Here is a 19,408-nt window from a genome sequence, read left to right as displayed (position 1 = left end):
TCTATCTATCTATCTATCTATCTATCTATCTATCTATCTATCTATCTATCTATCTATCTATCTAATCTATTTGTCTGTCTGTCTATCCATCTGTCTCTTGTTTGTACCTCATCAGCTATATGATGCCTTCCCTATTACAATGGTAGCTTTTTGAGGGTTGGGACTGATTTTTGCCTTACTTTGCATCCCCAGCTCTTAGAATAGTGCCTGGTCCATAGTTAGTACTTAATAAATACTTGTTGACTTATTGGCCACATCTCAGTTTTGTCTTCCCACAGTGAGAATAATAATATCAAGAAAACCAACATTCTTAACTGTTGAGGCAAGGCCTTCCCAGTTGACTCTTTCAACCCCTATATAAAGTTAACTTTGAATCACTCTAAGGTCCAAATACGTACTGATTACTGTCATGCTTTTATTCATTCATTCACTCATTCATGTATCTATCTATATACATTTTTTTATTTTGTTTCCATAACTATGAACCTTGGAAGCAGGTTAAAGTAGTCAATTTGGTGTCTCACACACACACACACACACACACACACTTTGAAAGAGCACCAATGACAAAATTTCTGTAAAAATAATATGTAAAGGATAATCACTTTAAAGTGTCCTGCTTTTGGAACTTAGTTTATCTTCCAAAAACCCTCAGGTCTTCAGAAATAGTAAAAAAATTATGATAAACTGATCATGAAGCAGAAAACTAAAATTTGCTTTTGTCACAAACAACAACAACATATTTCATGTTTACTGCCTTCTCAAATAAGCACTATAAACAATGGGATGTTTAAACACCCTGCCTTTACCTCCCAATGCATTTTATCACTACAAATGGAATTATCTCCAAGTATTCATTCATTAATTGAGCAAATATTTATTGAGGGTCTTCTATGGTCAAGGCACTGTACAAAGTGTTGTAAGGCATACAGAAGTGAATAAGATAAATTTGTTTCTGAAAATAGAGACTCACTGTCTAACTACAATCAGAAGTGTATCATCTAGGCCATCTTGTTAAGTCCATCTTAAAATATTAACTTTCTCAACTTAAATGAAAATTATCTATGCCAAAAAAGGGATAAAAAACTTTCATCAGTAGAAAAAAATAAATCATTAAAACGAACAGTAACTACTGATTTGGGGGACAGTTATTAATATCTTTTGGTATAGTTTTAGCATAGATATTTGATTTGAAAAATTGATTCACATTGTTACTGTGTTAGTATATAAGGTCAGGCATATGAGACAGATTGTGTGGGGCAAAATAATTCTAAACTGCAAAGGGGAAAGGGTTGTACACATTTTTAATATCATTGTTCTATAAAATCTTACAAAACAGATATTAGAGACCTTTTAAAATATAGGAAAATCATATGTCCTTTCTATTTTGACTTAAAGTTCCTTTTGTAAAATGAATGTACTCACATGGACTAAGGAGTTAAATGTTATATGTGTCTTTTCTGTGACCTACACATTCTGAAATAATTAAGTGTATAATACATAACTATGTTATAGTTCTAATACCAACTACTTGAAATAGTTTTGTAGTATAATTTAAAGTCTTGCATATTAAATGGGTAATTGTGTTAGTAAATACTTTTTTATGGAATTAGATGACATACTAAAACTGGCTCATGTTCATAGTAATATTACATACTTTTAAAATATTCAAATACAGTTTTTAACCCTCCCCCAAAATTATCCATATGAGAAAATATTAAAATGGTTTCTATGAGAAATAGTTGAAAAATTATTTCTATAAATATAGTTGGAGGATTTTGTTTTTTTAAAGTGTGATAACTAAAAATTTCTACTTAATATTTTAATAAGACCGTTCCTGTCCCTAAACACAACAAAGGGAATAAAAGAACCTAGATTATGATGTATGTATTTTTGCATTTGTATTTGCATACTTGCTACTAATTTTATTCATTGATATAGAAAAATTAAAGCTAAAAGTGATGTTTGTTATTTAGTCAGGGCATCAATTTAGTTTTAATTGGTATGCTTTTTAAAAAATTCCTGAAAAAGTTAGAGATAAGAATTCTTAATATTTATGCATGAAAAGCAGAAAGTGTCCATCATGGATATCACAATACAACAGTCAGTTATCAGCTACTTCAGCAATTTTCCCAAGTTAGAGAATATTCTGAATTTGTCAAGGGATAGATACAAGGGGAAATATATATATATATATATATATATATATATATATATATATAAATTTTAAAAAGGAAACACAAATCTGTATAGAACTGAATGTAAAAGCATCAAGTAACATCTTAACTTGAAAAAAATCAAATGAAATGAAAATGCAATTAGCAGCAGATTTTACTCCATTAATTATTCATCCCAAGTAATTTGTGAAATTTTAAAGCATTTTAACTGGAATTTTGTAATTGTAAGAATTCATGTAAGACACTAAGTATTGAAAAGTAACTACTATCTATACCAAAAAAAAGCTTGACAATATCACTTTAATTTTTTTTATCATTGATATAAGTGGGTTATAGAACCATTAGACAGACTGATTAAAGGGTATCAGACTAAAGTTTACATTGTTAACTTTCATCTAAATATATCACAGTACTGGTAATATAGACACATAAGCAGAAAATAAGACAAACACATAATGTTTAGTGACAGATAATTGATCATTTTAAGGGATACTATTACTGAATAGTAGTGTAAGTTTACAAAAACAGGGCAGTCAACATTCCAAATGTTGTACAACATATTCCAAATATGTTTGCAAATAGGAAACATTCAATAGTATGATTTTAAAGTGAAAATATTTCTCAAACTACTGAAAAATAATTTACTTAGATTTTTTTTTCAAGTATTTGGTTGAAATATAATGATTTTATATGCTTTTGTCTCCTTCCAAAGCACTATTTAAAAAGTCAAATATCTTTTATGTTCACCATATTTTCCTTCAATTTGCAGTTGTATTGCAAAGAGGTTAGATTTTTAACTGTCAAACAAATACTACTGCATCCACCCTGCTGTTGTCTATTTTTAAAGCACATGTTAATTTCTGATGCCTTGTTTTTAACTACCTCGAGGGTGTCTTTAGTAAGTAACAATATAAAAAAGTTAGCTAGAAGAAAGTTGACATTAAAATTTCAGGTTCAATGTGATGCTTATTACTAGAGGATGCATCAAACACCATTGCCAGCTGCATTTATCCTACTCCCACAAATAAAGCTATTATCATTGAAGTGCAAATTACTTATCTTTGAGATCAAACTAATAACAGCATTAATACTGCCATCAGGAATACCTGGGTATTATATTCTTTAACCAAGATTAATTTAAACCAGATTAGCAGTTATTGAAATTTAACTCTCAATTATTTTTTATCTTGTAACCGTTATGTCCAATACAATGTGAATTGGTTTCTCAACCAAATTATTCTTCTTTTCTTTTCTTTTTTTTTAACTAACATCCTTGAGCAAGGTTCCACCTATGGAAGGGAACAAATGCGGTCACCTGTAACCAGCTGTCAGGAGAAAAGGAAATGAAATCAAATAAAAAGTACTAAAGAGAAACAAATTACATAGAATCAGGCCTGGCTGTTATTCCAAGGAGGGGAAAGTAAGTTTTAGGTTAACACAATGGGTTTTCTTAAGAAAAAAATTTGATGTTTTTGTAAGGGGTGGGGGGAGAATTAGGGGATATTTTTCTTCCTACTGCCTGAAATCCACTCAGTTTACAAAGAAGAGGGAAAAAAAGGAAAAGAAGAAAAGTTGACAGTTAATTAACACACAGTCTTTATTACAGAAATCTCCTCTAAAGCAGGCATATTCAAGTAATACTGAGGTGATTGTCATAAAGGGGTTGTTTACTGTGGGGTTCACAGATGGCTGACATGACAGCCAAGAAACGAAAACAGCCTGATATCAAAGATAACCTTAAAACATGGGTAAGTTTTCAACTTGGATTCTGGTAACTACCTCTTTTCAACTTTCTTAATTTGTTATGTCCAAGCAGTATATTTTAATGTAGTCTTGTCATGAAGTCAGTGACAGTTGGGATAATTACCCAGAATGGCCCCCCCCCCAATAATAATCCAGAATCCTAACTTTAAGTATAATGTTGTCTGTATGTTACTCTGCTACATTTTAAAAGATGAATTGCTAGACAACTACAATCCATTCTTGATTGACAAAGCTGCTATAATTGTATGACTTTCTTGGATAATGGTTTAAACAAAAGTAAATAGTAAAAAAAAAATACCAACCTCCTCCCTTTGCCCCCCCCCCCAAAGGATTGGAAAGCTTAGCTGTGTTTAGTGCCCACTGATGAAAGCACTGTTCTCTGATTCATGCTGCTATTGTTGGTTTTCGTTTAGCTCCCTCTCAATCAATATCTAACAGGGCATGATTTAATAAGGTTTTATAATCTCCAAAAATGGGGGGAGGGCGGTTGTGGTATTGTCATTCATCAAAGGGGGCCTTTCAGGTTTCTTTGCTTTCACCTGCTGGGACCCATTTGGTCTCTTTCAAAGAGAATGCAATGACAAAATGAATGAGAAACGCTAGAATAAGAGTCCCTTATTCTACCCAATAGTATAATCAATGGGTACTTGTAATCCCTATTGTACCTCACAGAGGTAGCTGTAAGACAATTAAATCTCGTTTCTCAGGCAAATGATTTTGGTAGTTAACCTGAAACAGCCAACAATATTGAAGAGAATGAATGCTTTTGAAGCAGTGATGTAATGGGATACTGCCTGGCCAGAAAAGTAAATGCATCTGTGTGTGTGAGTGTGTGCGGGAGTGTACATATATGCAACTACAGTACTCATGAACTATAATCACTGAAGTATCACAAGGGAAAGCAGCAGAGATTTTAAATAATTTTCAAAAGAGGAAGCAGAATAAATAATTTTACATGTCCTTTTAATTTGTATTTTAAATGAATATGAAGAGATTCTTATTATTTGCAGCATTATAAATTCTAAATTGTAGCTTAATAAACAGCAAACATTTACATAGTTAACATCAGTTTGATATGACAACCAATTTAGGTTTAATTTCATTTGCATCAGCTAAATTCAATTTCTGGTCTTTCCCCTCCTTAGTGGACTGTTTGCATGTCAGAGAAAGAGACATGTATTTATTTTAGTCTTTATTACTTGTGGTTCACCTTCAGCTGTGTGGACTTCATCACCCCTATAAAGTATTATTACTTATGATGTGAACTTAGGTGTTTCCCATTTTTAAAAAGGGCAAAATATATGACCACTAAGTGATTTACAAAGAAAAGAATTGTGAAAATACTACATTATAATTAAAGAACACTACTCACAGATACAAATGTGTTTACTGTGTACTGCTAATGTGATAAATATAAAATAAAGTAAAAAAATTGAGAGACCCAAATTTGTATTATCTGGTTGTTATAAGAAAAACATGAAAAGACTCCTTTTAATATGATTAAAACATACTGGTTTGTTTAAATTCTTGATATACGATTTAGATATTTTTAAATGACCAAATTCTTTTGAGTAAATTAATCCCAATTACCAAATTTCCAACACCTGATTTAAGGGGAAAAATTTTTTTAAATTCTGGTTTTATTCTTGAGATAAAGACACATTCATGTCCACGTCCATGTCCACATGTTATATCACATTGTCTTCAACTCTGGTGGTCCATATAACCTTCTCCATTTATGAACACCCTCCTTCCCCACCCATTAGAGAGTTCTCAAAGGAAGGATGAGTACCAAAAGAATAAAACCCAGAACACATCTAGACATATATATCTACATACTAAAACAAGACACACACAAAGATGCACGTTTATGCATGTGCATATGTAATAATCAGATCATGTAATACAACACACACATGTACAAGTGTATGCATATAAATTTATATATAAATAGATTATAATTATCTATTCACAGACAATTCTATTTTAGTTCTCTTCTCAGTTCTTTTTCAGTTACCCAATGGTTAACTGCTATAAAGAAGTAAGTTTTTGGTGGATTGGGGAATGAGGGGATAGGAAGATTGTGTTATATGACAGTTAAGGAAGAATGGTGGGTATAAAAACCTGTCTATTTCTATATGTATATTTTAAAACTCTTATTTAAATATACTTGGAACACAGAGAAATAAAAAATCTTTTGGAATGATAAGCTGACCTGAATAAAATGTTGAATTCTCCCATAATGTTGTGTTCAGCCAAAAGAGAAAACAAACAAACAAAAAAAAAACCTGACTTCTCTGGATACTACCAAGTGATTCTAGCTAATTGGGGTAACTCAAGCCAATGGCTATCTGAAAGACTCCAGGTCAGGTGTTTTATTGTTGGGATAGTATTCAAAAAAACGATTGTCAGGGGTGAACGAAGAATTATGTCAAGATCAGTAAGCATTACTGCCACTAAAAAGAAAGGAGGGGGAAAACATTGGGAAGAAAAACATGTTATTTCATAAATGAGCTAGGGGAGGAAGATAGGACAATAACGTGGCCTTCAGCTATTGGTTTATTGGATTTCTATTCCCGTGATCTACATCTGTTTTGGGTAGAAATAGTTTGACTTTTTATATTATGCCAAGTAAAAATGTAGCTAGAAAAACATGTGAATTCTGAGTTTTCCCTAATGCCATTTTCTTGTTTGTACACTAAATCTTAGAGAATTGTGACTCAGTGTGCAAGGATGAGCCCTTCCTTCTCTGGTCAAATCATGCACCACTATTTTTATTTATTTATTTATTTTTCTTGGAGGGCAATTGGGGTTAAGTGACTTGCCCAAGGTCACAGGCTAGCTTTTGTGTTAAGTGCCTGAGGCCAGATTTGAACTCAGGTTCTCCTGACTCCAGAGCCAGTACTCTATTCACTGTGCCATCTAGCTACCCCACATGCACCACTACTAAATGGTAAACATGAAAGGGGCATCAAAAGTTGAAATTGTAAAACTGTATGATATTGGCAAGGGCAATGTTGCTATTTGTATTGACAAAGATACAGAGAGTGTGGTCTAGTGGTAAAAGGATTGTTAGGTTCCTGCAGTACTAAGTTCCAAACTTACTAACTCATGAACAAGTCATTTCATGTTACATTGTATTCTCGGAAAATGATGAAAATCCTCCACCTATTAATTCAATGAAAACTTAGGAAAAGCCTACTATGTTCCAGTCACTCTCCTAGGTGCTAGAAGTTCATCATTTAATAATGTAGGACTGAGAATCAGTGAAATAAGACTAAAAATGAACCTTGATTCTTCAAGGCCTATGTAACTTCAAATGAACAGATAATATTAGTGTGTGTGGGGGTGGGGTTTGTTAACTTTTGCATAATGTTTTTGTACTTCAGTCAAATTTACTATTGTCTCAGTCTTTTTTTTTTTTTTTGGTCCTTGGCACTACATCTATGTTCCAAAATATTGGATCTTAAAGAAAATTAGCACAAGAGCCACATTTTATTTCTTGCTACCTGAGTTCTGCTTTTGGAATAGGATACGTATTGTTTCATATAAGCTCCTTGTCAATGGCATTTTAATGAACTGTAATATAGAAAATAGCCTTGGATGGGATATTGGTGTTTCATCGCTATTGCCAACGCCAGGTGCAAATGGTCTTTCAGAAGGATTAGCAACACATGTCCCTTTTATTTCAGTTTTGGTTAGGGTTTTTTTGTGTGTGTGTGTGTGTGTGTGTGTGTGCATGCGTGTGATTTTTTTTGTCAACCCAATCTATCCTTTGAAGGGATCAGTAGGATATGCCCCCATATAGAATTTCCTGCTCAGATTCCTGGATTTCAAATTTATGTCTGGGATAGATTTGATTTCCCTAGTTCATGTCAGCAACAACTTAGATGCTTTTCAAATAATCCACTTAATAGAGAAGCAGAGAAGAAGCAAAAGGACACAATTCTCATGTTGTTATTAAATAAGAGGGCTCCAACATTGTTCTCCTTCAAAGGGAACTCTCTTTAGTGGTTATTGTTTAGGATTCAGTAGAAATGGAAACATATTCCTCTAACTCAGGCTTGGTTCAAAACTAAAGAACCTGCCAAGCCTCTGATTGGAGCCCAGGGAAATGGTGACTGTAGTTATGAGCTTTCACTTTTGGTTTGGTTGTGAAAGTAGGCTTTGTTAATGATTAAATGGCCTAAGGCGGTGTGCTAGGTAGATGGTACTTGGCAAAAACACATGGAAAAATGCGATCAAAAGATGGATAAGAGAGTTCATTGCTTACTGATTTCCTGGAATGTATTAACTTGTTTGTTGATATTTCTATGAAATTATGAGAAAAATGACATAAATAGCAATCTCGAAATACCAGTGGGCTAAGAACTACACTTTCCCCCATCCCCATCAGCACTGTCTCTTCTAATCTATTCTTTATTTTACATGTTAAGGAGATATGTCTCTGTGCTTTATGATGTTGCAGTGAAATGAAGTCCATGTGGTCCTACCTGTTTTCTACAATCTAAGAACATTTTAAAATTTCATTTTCTTTCATTGTTTCATCTCAAGATGTTGATTAGGATAAAAACATACTTTCTGTTTCTAGGGCCCCAATTCCAAAGCAACAAAGCACAGACAAAATTTTCAGTTCATTTATGAAAGGATATGTTTTCATTACATATTTTGGAATTCTTAAAGTGCTTAAAAAAGGCAAATTCATTTTTAGTGTGTGTTTTCTTTCTTTTAAGGAAGTGTTTGGACTTCGTAGATGGCTCACAATGAAATCTAAACAATATATAGCATGAAACGAAAAATCCCTGGTGAAGGGAAACATGGAATTCAGTGCTAAGTAATCCCTGCTCTGCTATTTAATATGAATATTTAATATGGTCACAGTGACAGATTTGATATTCAATTTAAATGTGGTCAGAAAGCCAGCCACAATCAGAAGACCAACAAAACAGAATAAAAAATGCCCCCAAAACTTTTCTTACCTTTTAAATGTAAAGAGAAAAAACACAATCAACAATTCATTTTCAATATTAGATCATCCATATCACTGAAAATTTGACAAGAATGAAATGCATTATGATTAATTTGAATGTCTACTTAAAATAACTTACTGTCCTAACATAATTTGGTATTTTAAACTTGTATACTTGACATAACATTAGCTATCAAATTAACCATCCTGTTTTCCTGTCATGATTTTCCATACTCTTATTCCAGAATTTAATAAGTGTTCCATATATAGGATTTTATAGGAAACGTAATGAAGTATTAAATATTCATTTCTCCCTGACCCTCCCACATCCTTACAAGAAAGCATTACTGGTCCTCGCAGTTTTATGGGGAAAGTGTGAATAGTAATTTCTTCATAAATGATGTGAACTTTCAGATAAAAGAAACTTTCAGAACTATTTTCAAATCATCGCTCTGCAATCATGACAGAAGAAAATGTACCTCTCACAATAACAGCAATGCCAATGATGACAACAAATACAACAAACTGTTAACCTTTTGACAAGAGTTTGAACAGAACACAGTGGATCTTTTCCATGGTAAATATACTCTCTTAGTTATTCTGCATTTGGGCATAACCCAGATGGCTTCACATAATCACTTCACATAGCACTATTTCCTTGTGTTGTATGTGCAGATGCCAAGAAAAGCTTGGTTGCCAATACCAATCAGCTAAAACAACTTCTCTTGTGAAATGTGATCAGATGAATATGTAGAATTAACCACTGCAATATCACAATATCCCATTTGGTCTTGAATGACCTTCCCTATGCTTAAATATATAACCTGTAAGTGTAATTTATCTGTTCTTTTCTAGGAAAAGTAGTGAAGAGGTATACAAATAGAATTCCTTTTGCTACTTGGCTATTACTTCTCACATTAGCCTTCTTTAGCACTCTATAGTAACTTGATTAAAAAAATAGCATTTAGTGATTATATCCCAAATGAACTCTTCACATAGCACAATATGGTACAATCCAATTACAACATAGCTTATCACTACTTAGATTCGTTTATTGATATGATTGGTCAAATTATTCACATATACTTGTGTACAGGTAATCATAGCCTGATAGGACCCTATTCGTCAGTATCAAATGTCTCATTATGTTTAACCATATTCCAAGTTTTCTAACCTGTTTAACTAATTCAATATCCTTAAAAAAAATCATCAATTTTACCAAGTTCATTGTGGTAAACAAGAGTACACTGAAATTTTTGTGGTATATACTGCATCATATTTATGGGAGGGAAACTCCTTCATTCATGAATGGAAAAAAAATTTAAATAGAACTGCATTTTAAGATCTTTCAGATTAGATCACTATATAAGATAGCATTTCAAAAACTGCAAAATCTCTTATACAGGGAATTCCAAAAATCTTAGCGCAGTTTTAAGCTATTATAGCTATGTATAAACATAGCTACATCAGTAGTATAAACTTCAGTTTGCCAATGTGTAACATCTTTTTTGAGCACATGTAAATTTGCTGTAAGGAATTTAAAAGGAGTATCTCAAAAATACACCCCAACTACAACAGATTTGTCATTCATGCACTGCTGAGCATAGAGGCCTAATTTTACATTTTATTTTAAATTAAGGCATTTACCAAAGATCAACACCATTTTTAAATGGACATTTTACAAAGAAATGATTTTGGTAGGAAATGATAACAATAGGGGGAGTGAGATAGTATTTTGTTGGGGTTGAATGGCTAGGTATAAAGTATCTGAATATATTGGAAAATCAAGAACAATACTTGGAGTTTAAATATTCTTCTGTCTCATAAGGATTGAGGGTGGATTAAGTCAGGTAGAAACACTTAAAAAGAAAAATACAGCATTTGGAGAGCAAGTTATGGGCCTATTTCCTTTGGCATCACTGTTAAATAATATTAAAGAAAACCCAACTCCCATTCAGTTAGCAATATAAAATTCAGCTCTTTGTATTATAGTCCTTAATTACCACCCCTATACTATCGGGGGAAGAAAGACAAAGAGAATTTTTGATGACAAAAATCAGGGAACATTAGAGAGGTCTGGCTGAGAACATGTGAACTTTATCTGCAGTTGTTTGGACATAAAATAATGCTGAAGGGACTCTTATTTCAAAGAAACACCCTATTAAGTAAGGCCAGCCAACAAATAGCAGAGTATCTCCCAAAGTGCCCAAAGGTAAATTTCTCAGGAAAAACTGGTAAATATTGAAAAGATCTTTTATCATTCCAAATTCAATCCCACTTTTCCATGGAGAGAAAAAAAAAATCTCTTTTGTGCCCTGAAAAGAGTCATGCGATAGAAAGATCTTTCTGAAAGAAAGTGCATCATACATCACTAAACACTGGGCCAACAGCATGAAAAGAATGACTCCAGAGCTGTCTCTCGAGGCAGTGGGCAGAGCTGTCCCAGGATGGTGCGTTCATGCCATCTAGTGGATGGTCTCAAAAATCTCCTCTGCTGAGCGGCTACAAAAAACAACTTCTTGCGTTTATAGTGTGTCTACCTGCTAGGCCAAGGAAGGGATGAGGTAGAACTGGCATAGAGGTTCAGACAATGTGGCAAAAAAGTCCTTTTGCAGAAGTCATCTAGACATTTGAGGTCAGCAAACTTGAGGGGTTTTTGGTGGGGAGGGAGGTGTAGTGTCTGGATAATAAGCTCAAGTGGATAGAGGGCCAGGCCTGGAGTCAGAAGACCTGGGTTCAGATCCAGCCTCAGACATTTACTATCTGTGTGAACTTGGGCAAGTGACCTAACCTCTGCTTGCCTCAGTTTCCTCATATGTAAAATGAACTGAAACAAGAAATGGAAACTCCAGGATCATTGTCCATGAACCCAAATAGGGTCATGAAGAGTCATACATGAACAAAACAATTGAACAACAACCAGAAATGGTTGATTGGGAAGGTTCAAGTAGGAAACCTACTGTACCTCTTTGCCAGTTTTTTGTCTCTATCATGATTTCTCAACTCTTCAAAAGCCTTAATTTCCCCGTGCCTATAATCTAACAGAGATTTCCATTTGACAGGGGGTTTTATGACAACTCAAACATTAAGGTAGTAAAAGTTAAAGGGAAGGGACAACCCATCAGCCCCTTCTGGTTTCCCGGCTGGTTGTCCTGTCAGGAAATCCCTTATTTGCAAAGCTCAGGAATGCTTTCCTGTAAAGTTATGTTTCCTGACTATCTGGGAATTGTCACAAACAGAATACCTCCAAAGTCGTTTCTGTTCTTCTCTGAAGTATAGCTTTACTTTTATCTTTGGGGGGAGATGTGGGAGTATGTGTGTGTGTGTGGGGGGGGAATGCGGCACAGAAGGGGAGAATGTCATTAAAACAGTATTACCCACTTGTTTCAGAAGTATGAATGTGCTGGAACTTTCCTCAATAATTTAGTCTTTGTCCGGTATTAGGGCAATGGAATTACAATCGCATCACTTTAGCCCCTATCTAGATTTTCTTTCAATACCAGGATAGGAATTTCCCCTATTGACCTTATTGTCGCTCAACATTTAATACCACTTTCATGCCCCGTGCAGTAACAAATTATCATCCTGTGCCAAGAAAACAAGGATTGTTTCTGATCATGATACAGAGGGTCAAACTTTAAAATGTTTTGGTTCTGCCCTGGTTTCTATGCCTTTTCCCAATTTCATAAAAGCTATTCTTTTAACGTGGGGATCATTTATCTCCATAATTGGAGGCATAGGGGACAGAACCCTAATTCTTAGAACTCTCCCCAAAGGAATTATTGTTGAAAAAGATGCACATTTTATCTCCTTGAGATCAGAATTTTGAAGACCTAACTGCTCTGAAATAACACTCATTTTACTACATAATGTTGGCCTATATTACTAAGTGGAGAGGGAAAAATGATAAAGGGTAGCCAAAAAAATAAGGTTAACTATTACTTTCTTTACATAAGTTTTTGTTAATGACTTTTAAAAATTATCTGTATGAAATTCCTATTTGAACCTAGTTAAATAATGAATTCAATGTTATAGAATTACGTAAACTTAGCTTTTTTTCACATGACTTAAAATGAGAAACTAAATTTATGGATAATTTCCCTCATTTTAGGCATATCAATTATACACACAGTTGCTGCATTCATTTTCAAAGGATCTTTTTAATTTTTTTTTGTAAATTAGTAGGAATTTAAATCATGTTAATTGGGCTTCTATCTACTTGGTAAAAATTTCTTTGACTCAGTTGTGTTCACTGATTTAATATAGATTGTCCTGGTTTAATATAGAAACTGACCACACATTTAATAGTGAAGCCAAACACCTGCTTTTCATGACTGAAAAAGATAGGAGCAGCAATATTTCTCCCCTTTTCTATTTACATTGTGGACTGTATCTGGGGGTACAAATTTGCTTCAAAGAATTCCTCCACTATTAGAAGAGATTTGTAGCCTCAAATACTAAAGCTTTTGAGTTGAATTATTATTGCTGAAAGTGACACTATTATACCTTAAATTGAATATATATGTACACATACACATATTTGCCAAAATTGAAATTATTATATTAATTTAACTTGAGAAGTTTTTTTTTTTAAGTTTGGTCACTCCAGATGATTTATACAGCTGAATTGTCAATATTAAAAATATTCTTACCTTTTACATATTTTTATAATTACTAAACTAATTCTTTAATTAACTCCCCCTTTCCACTGTATTTAAATAGCTACTTATAAAATTCTGGAGAATTACAGATCTAATTTTTCCTTGATATCTGCACTAATTTAAAATATAAATATCACAAATAGGTAGATTTATGACAATTACAGTTAACAAAAAATATTAATCCTATTCTATCTTGAGAGCTATAGTCATTTTTCCTGAACACTTAATTACCCCCCACCCCCCAATCTGATGTGTACACCATCTGCTTAAAAATATAAACATCTTTTTTGGTATTAATAATTTCACTTTTCTGAATGTCTCCTGTATATGTCCATGCAGATTCAGAGAAACTTGTAATTTTGTATATAAATAATTTGAATATTTAATTTATAATTTCCATGTTGTGCAGTATATGATAGGAGAAGCCTGGGAAAGCTTTGTTTAGAAGAAACAGGACTTTTTTTCTATTGGGAAAGTTACTGACTTATTTTTTCTAAGAGTCATTTTAGTTATAAATTAGTTAATATACATTGAGGAAATATTTCTTTTTGAAAAATGTGTTTGGGACTTTGGGGGACCTAAAATTGAACTTGAAAAGTTGAAACTGACATGCATAGATCACAGAGATGTAAAAGTCTTTGCATGTGATTTTAGATAAACTTAAAGATCTAGTGATTCAGAAATTGAAACTATAGATTACGTATATAAAAACTAAGATATGTATATGATATGAAAATACCCATGGAGGTTCACATGGGTTATTTTTTTCTGGTTGTATTACAATGTGTTTTAGTATAAATTTGAAACAAAAATAATAAAAAAAAATAAAGTATGAGTTTTAAAGACAATGTCAGCTTAAACAAAGATAAGGTTCCTATACTTAAAACTTCCCCCCTCGGCTCATATAATAATGTGTTTCACTAGTTACATGCCTAAATTTTCAAAGAAGAAAAATCTTTCCCCAAGAAGATTAAATCTGTATTTCTTCCCTTTTACCTAGAAGTATCTGTGCCCTCAGTTTGTATATATCTAGTGTTAAATCATCTAAATATCTTGAAAGATCCAGATATCTGATTGAATTTTTCAGTCTTTATTCCTATATTTGCCATTAGAACCTTAGAGTAACAATGGGATGGACTTATGGGCTTAATGTGGGTCTCTATGAGATGGTATATCTATATTATTGTAATATGATGAACTCAATTTTCTAATAATATGCCTCTTGTGTTACTCAATGGACTCTTTCCTCCCTTTCATGTAAAAGGGTGTAAGCACTGAATTCTGGTATTCTCCTCCCTAGCCACAGTTGTTTGCATAGCACAGGCTACAAAAGAGGAGAAAGCCTTACTCCAGAGCAGTGTATAATCTTTATCTGAGCTGATAAAATATGGGGTACAGCACCTCTTAATCCTGTGCCTATGCACATCAAAAAGGAGCAGAGCAATGCTGTATATTCTTCCTCCAAAGTATAGGAAGAATTTTGCTTATGTTTCTATCTTCCATTGCTTATGATAATTCTTATTTCACAATTAATAGAATCTGCCCCCTCAAAACCTATTAAGGATAAATTGAAATTATTAAAATACATGTATCACTAGTATTTATTTTGAATAAAATATGAACTTAAGGCATTAGAATTTAGAAATTAACAATAGAAAGTAGTACACTTTGGAATTAACATACATATAATAATTACTGATAAATTTTATTTTCCTTTAAAGACTTTTTAGTTTGACCCATTACATATATGTGTTTCTAGTATGTATGTGTGAGGGCATGTAGTCATACATGAGCTATTATGTGGATATATGAGCTTTTGAACTGTACTTCTCTTTATACTTTTATTCTCAAAACAGCACATTTAAGAAAAAACTTCTATCTTAATTATGCCACTTAGTATGAAAGCGCATCTCAGGTATATTAGAATTTCACAAGCATTAGTTTTTATAGAAGGGATCTAGATCATAAAATGTTAATGTACTAATGCCTTTGACCAAAGCCAAAGAGTTTTAGCATTTAGAATTGAGAATAGAATTGCAAATAGAAACATAATTAATCTATTACTTTTTAATCCCCATAGTCATTCTTTTGTTATATTCTATAAAGAACCCTAATTCTATTCAACCTATCACTCCATCTTCTGACTCAAAAAATTAAACCATCAACATCTCATACTGAAAAGTGATGATTTATCCCTCTCCCTACCTGCCCCTTCCTGTAGTGGTAAAACTTTACACACAGTTGATATTAAAATGTGATAATTATTTTTCCCTTTTTGCTTCCACTATGCTCTGCTCATTCCTCCAACACAAGGCATGGCACACACACACACACACACACACACATACACCTGGGATGCCAGGAAAAATACATCTCCTCTTCTCTGCCACTTGGAATTTCTGGCTCTTCTCAAGACTTAGTTCAAATGTCACTTCCTACACATAGCCTTCACTATTATTATAGTATTATATATTGCACAGTATTAGTGCTCTCCCCGCCCCCCAACCTCAGGGAAATTACTTTATATTCACTTTGTATATATTCGTGGAAATGGTCTTTCCTATTAAATATAATGTAGGCTTCATGAAGTCAGAGATTGATTCTGTCTTTTTATCTCTTGTGCCTATTATGTACCGTGTTTCCCCGATAACAAGACACTGTCTTATTTTTTTTTGGAAAGAAAAACACCAGAGGGCTTATTTTCAGGGGAGTTGTCCTGCCTCAGCTCTCCTCCGTGGCACTGCTCTCAATGGCACTAGCAAGCAAATAACTGGGGAAGAACAGGATGACACGCTCACTGCTGCAGCTCTGATTGGATGCAGCTCAGAGCGTGGTGTGCGTTTCACGGGAGGGAGGGGGTAGGGACGGTGCATACAGAGGGTACCATAATGTAGTGTGTAGCGCAGGGGATCACCTTCAGTACAGTAGCAATCTCAATAGGGCTTATTTTCAGGGGAGGGCTTATTTTAGAGGAATCTTACACAGTAAGGGGAAGGCTTATTTTCGGGATAGGTCTTATTATCAGGGAAACACGGGTAGATGTGCACATAGTAGGTCTTAATAAAAACTTGTTAAATTGAACTGAAGTGGGGGGGTGGAGTCAGAAGAATCCGTCAGAGTTCTAGATTTGCCATTTATAGCTATGTAGTCTTTAACAATTAACATGATCTCTCTGACATTTAGTTTCCTCATTTAAAAAATTGAGGATACTACTTAGATTTCCAACCTCTTTTAAGCATCAGATGAAAAAAAGTATACAAAGCACTTTGTACAAAACTATATAAATGCTTGGCATCATTATTATATGCTTTATATAACTATAGCATCTCTAACATGTTCTTTTAAATATTAATAAAAATATTCTTTTGTAATGCCACCCAAATGTATTCATGTAGATTCAAAGAAATAATAAATTGCTGTACTCAAGATGACCTGCATTTAAATCCTTCCTCTGACACTTACTAGCTGTCTCACCCTGGGTAAGAAAAGGGAAAGAAGTAAGCATTTATAAAACCCCTACTATGTGCCAGGAAGTGTGCTAAGTACTTTTTACCACTATTATCTCATTTGATCCTTACTGTACCTCTTCAATGTAGATGCTACTATTATACCTATTTTATAATTGAGAAAACTGAGGGCCCAGAGAGGTTAGGTGACTTGCCCAAGGTAACACAGCTAGTAAGTGTCTGATGCCAGAATTGAACTCAGAACTTCCTGATTCCAGGCCTAGTGCTCTATCCACTGTGCCATTGGCTGCCTTGCAGTTATTTAACTTCTTTGAGTCTCAGTTTACTTATTTGTAAAAGAAGGATAATAATATTTGTAGCACCTGTCGGACATGGTTTGAGGCTCAACTGTAATCATGTATGTAGAGTGCTTTTAACCCTAAATGCCTATAATTAATGTCAGCTACTACTATGAACTCCTTTAGAACAGAAATCACGTTTTCTTCTCCTTTAGATGGCTATAGTGCCCTATGCAGTAGCTACTCAATAAATGGCTGGACAAAGCAACCTTAGCTAAAAATTGTCCATGAGATAGTGCATTAACTACTTGACAAACAGTCATGGTTACTTTGATAGGTCATATAATGAAATCTCCTGACTTAAGATGAGGTTACAGGTATCATAAATCATGCTTTATATATGATATATATATATACAATATTGCATTACAATGTCCACATTGCATATTTTATATATTATTATTACTATAACATGAAAATGCTAAGCAAAGCTGGTCAAATCTTATTTCACTAGGAAAAATGCTTTATATTTTTTATATTGTTACAATCTCTAGGTATAGTGAAATACTGAACAGTAACATTTCCTTTATCTGGACCATGGTATATTGATGAATACGTAACATACAACATAATGCAAAAAGTTTCCTTAAGGTCAAAATAGATTATTTTCTTATTCACTCACTTTGGAACTTGTAGACAGCCTTATGTTATAAATACCTAAATGCTTCTTCTCACACTAAATACATTGTTAAGACTTATTAATCAGTGGTTAAATCTTGGAATTTTTAATATTTCCTTTATTTGTCAAATCTGTAACTCTTATCATTGATTAATCTGTTAGAGCTTAGAGTTGGAAAGGCCCTTAGATAATACTTAATGTAATTTTCTTTTTCCCAACTCTAACATCACTACCACCAGTTCATTAATAAGGAAACTAAAGCCCAGAATACCAAGGTGACTTGACCAAAGTCACTCAGACAGCATGAAGCGCAGCCCAAATTTAACCCTATGTCTTTTGACTCAAGATACAACATATTTTTTTACTTTTGCATAAAATCATGTTATGTGTCTTTCATGGAATATCCTGTGTCTAAGACAACAAATGATTGTGCATAAAAATCACAAATCAAATAATCAAAGAGGGACCATTTCTTTCCAGGTCTTATTTTTACACAATTTTATTCTTCCTTTCCCACTACAAGCTGCATAAACTATAGTCAAAATTTTCTGTTTCTCAATGTCTTCATTGTCTTAATGAATTCCAATGGCCCAACCATCTCTAACATTCTACAACTGTGATTTGAAGATCAAAGTTTGTTTTAGCATTGTGAGTAATTTCAGTATATTATCTGCTGACTGACAAGATATTTCCAAAGCTAGTTACTTTTGAACACTGAGTAACAAATAACTTTTTTAAAAAGCTAAAATACATTATAAAAAATAAAATATATCTGTATCTCTATCTATCTATTTGGTGGGAGTGGAATGGGAGATAGTAAACCTATGATTTCAGAAGTATAGGGAACTTCTGGTAAGGAAACTCCCTTCACCAATGTTTTTGGAGATTCCTTTGAAACTTAGGGTATTGATTGAGCATTTTGTTCCAAGAAACACAACTAGTGTGAATCAGAGGTAAGATTGAAACTTAAATCATCCTGATTCCAAGGTTGGCCCTCTATTCACTTCCTTCCTTCCTTCCTTCCTTCCTTCCTTCCTTCCTTCCTTCCTTCCTTCCTTCCTTCCTTCCTTCCTTCCTTCCTTCCTTCCTTCCTTCCTTCCTTCCTCCCTTCTTCTCTCTCTCTCTCTGTCTCTCTTTGTCTCTCTGTCTCTCTCTATGTCTCTCTGTCTCTGTTTCTGTCTCTGTCTCAGTCTCTGTCTGTCTGTCTGTCTCTCTCTCTGTCTCTCCTGGAAATCAGAGTTAAGTAACTTGCCCAGCCAGGGTCACATAACTAGTAAATGTTGGAGGCTGGATTTGTGCTCACATCCTCCTGACTCTAGGACCAGTGCTCTATCTACTTTGCTACCTAGCTGACACTCTGCTTCACTCTCATAAGCAGATCAGATTGAACAAATTATGTCACATAAAACATAA

Source organism: Petaurus breviceps, unplaced genomic scaffold, assembly GCF_028583685.1.
Source record: "Petaurus breviceps papuanus isolate PSGF00001 unplaced genomic scaffold, PetGlider_PUasm1.0 175, whole genome shotgun sequence".
NCBI classification, from domain to species: Eukaryota; Metazoa; Chordata; class Mammalia; order Diprotodontia; family Petauridae; genus Petaurus; species Petaurus breviceps.
The sequence above is the reverse complement of the archived record's forward strand: the minus strand, read 5'-3'. Positions refer to the sequence as shown.